At 38.5% G+C, this 2831-nt stretch overlaps 1 long non-coding RNA gene across 1 annotated transcript in view; it reads left to right on the plus strand.

Annotated features, from left to right (window-relative positions):
• The first annotated feature begins 699 nt into the window (after positions 1–699).
• Positions 700–2831, plus strand: part of LOC107711390 (uncharacterized) — an 11123-nt gene continuing 8991 nt past the window's right edge. The window contains exons 1-2 of the long non-coding RNA XR_001636697.1: positions 700–787; positions 994–998. This is a non-coding gene — a long non-coding RNA (uncharacterized LOC107711390). The remainder of the gene's footprint in view (positions 788–993; positions 999–2831) is intronic.

Here is a 2831-nt window from a genome sequence, read left to right on the forward strand (position 1 = left end):
CATATTTTTTTTAAAGTCTATGGTCAAAACAAATGGCTTAACAAGGCTACAATACTCAATATTAATACTGAAGTAATAACTGAGACACAAGATGGCGGCAGATGCTTTTGTATGAATCAAGAGTGCGCGAGTCCGCGCCTGAACCAAATATGCGGTCTGAAATACAGTATGGACAACAGTGATTATTAGGAAATACTTGAATGAAGCGATTGACCAATCAGAATCGAGTATTCCACAAAGCCGCGCAATAAGCTCTAATATCAGCGCTGCTGTACCTGAACATGTGTGACAGAGTTGACTGATGTCCAGATGTTGAGTCTGCTTGCTGATGGGATTGTTGAGCACACAGCTGTAGCTGTTTTTATCCTGATATTCCACCTCCAGAGGTAGAGAGAGACTGATGCTGAGATCAGACACACTGATGCTAGACAATAAACTGTTTCCTTTGTACCAGGAGAGAGGCACATGACTCACATTAAACACTGAACACACCAATGAACAATATGATGGTGATGATGATGATGATGATGAAGAACATTGTGAAGAGTTACTGCTGATGACAGGAACAAGTAGACGAGCTGAAAACATGAGATGATAGAGATAAATATTACAATGTTTAGTGATGTAGCTAATAAAACAAGAATATGTGAAGGACAGGACAAACCTCCAGAGGTAGAGAGAGACTGAGGCTGAGATCAGACACACTGATGCTGGACAATAAACTGTTTCCTTTGTACCAGGAGAGAGTCACATGACTCACATTCAACACTGAACACACCAGTGAACAGTTGTTTGATGATGATGATGATGAAAAGGTTCGGCTGAAGACAGGCAGACGAGCTGGAAAACATGAGAGAATAAGACAGTGAGTGGGCAAATCTAATGAACAATATGATGGTGATGATGATGATGAAGAACAGTATCTGCTGAAGACAGGAACAGGCAGACGAGCTGGAAAACATGAGAGAATAAGACAGTGAGTGTTTAATGTAGATTCTGTTAATCTTCATCTTAATTATTTTCCTAAACCCTCAAAATTGTAATTTTGGATGTGCCTGAAATGGGCCGCACCATTGACATTACCCGAGCAAATACACTCATTAATTCAGGACATGTATTTATTGCACGGAGGGAGGAAAAAAGAACATAGGCCTAATGTAAGTGTTAAAATATGTGCACAGCTCAGTTGAATGAAGTTTGTCCTTTTTAACTTGATGCAACCTTTTTAACTGCATGTACGAAGTCAAATCTTTGCTGAATTAACTACAACATTAATGACAGAAACTGAAATAAGAGCGCACAGTTTATCTGTCAATCAGATGCACGTGAGACGAAAAGCGTCGGCTGAAGACCTGTCGTCATGCAGAGCTGTGCCATAAAATGTTCAGATTAAATAAATACAGTTAGAATTTCAATCATCATGCAGTGAAGGCACCATGAGCCAGAAAAATATAACAAACATGAAAGGTTTTTTACTATTCTGGGAAGACAAGTTAGATTAGCATTAGCTGGGATATACAGGCCATGATATTCTATGGTAGTCCACTCATGGAAACGTTGTATTATTGCTGTATATTTCATGTATTGGTAACACTGCATTAATGACCCTCTGAATGCCGCAATTCACTCCCTGCTTTATTCGACAGAACAGAGCACAGTAGGGAGAGAGGACGAGGTGTGCACACACTCTACAAATTCTGAAAATTTTAAATGCAAAGATTAAATAATCAAATTCTGTTCTAAAAAAGCAAAGGCTGCAGGTTGATAGTTGTATCTGTAATGTGGCCCACCATAGGGAGCTGTAGGGTGTCCCTTACACCAGTGATTACACTGTTGGAGAAGAACATGTCATACAATAATGACCAAATGAAAACAAAAAGACTGTGTATGTGATATTAAATAAATCATTATTTGTGAATTATTACTATGAAGACCAGCAGCACAAATGACAATGTAATTGTGACTCACCATGATTGGTTATAATGCTGTAAAAAAGCGTCTGTTTCTGACTCAGCGCCAGCCAAAGCGTGAACGCAGATTTGAATTTAGCAGCTGATCCTGTGACACACTGCACGTTCTAATCACGCCAGTGTGATTGTATGAAATATAAAAAATATTATTTGGCTTTTTTTTGTAAGCTGCATTCACAATCCACTTGGCTCAAAAATCTGAGGGGGCACGTGCCTCTGTTTAAATGGGCATGACACCTCTGATCTCCAGCATGTTTTATTCTGGTGTTTTTAATGGTCAGAGATCCGGTTTGATTGTCCAGCTTCAGTCTGTTTCTGCTTTTTCGAGTTTCAAGAACATCATATTGTCGTGCTGCCGGCCGTTACATTGATTTCAGCTATCAAATATTTCCCAAACCACCACTGAATCTAATCATCCTGCTTTATTTGAATAAAATAAGTGTTTAGAGTGACTGATTCTCCCTCCGTCACTGATATTGACACCTGTCCTGTAACACTTCTGAAGAACAGAGTTTATCACAGATCAAAATCACTTGATGTCAGTTTGATGAAGCTTCACTAAAATACTTTTAATCATTTAAATGTGAAGTAAAACTCACCAACCAGACGCCACAAACACAACCAGAACAAAACTAATTTAAGAAGCATTTTCTTCATAGGTTCATGATAGTGATGCTTAAAATGTTTGAAAACACTGAAACACGACTGAAGAACTGAGCCCGTATTCACAAAACATTTGATCTTACCACTAAGAGTTCTCCTAAATAGCAGTAAAAGTTTTTACCTAAGAGTTTTCTCTTAAAACCTATTCACAAAGCTGCTGAGACAAACTTTTACTAAGGAATAGACAGAAGTCTTAAG

This window comes from Sinocyclocheilus rhinocerous, unplaced genomic scaffold (genome assembly GCF_001515625.1).
Source record: "Sinocyclocheilus rhinocerous isolate Xijiao unplaced genomic scaffold, SAMN03320098_v1.1 scaffold1469, whole genome shotgun sequence".
Lineage (NCBI taxonomy): Eukaryota > Metazoa > Chordata > Actinopteri > Cypriniformes > Cyprinidae > Sinocyclocheilus > Sinocyclocheilus rhinocerous.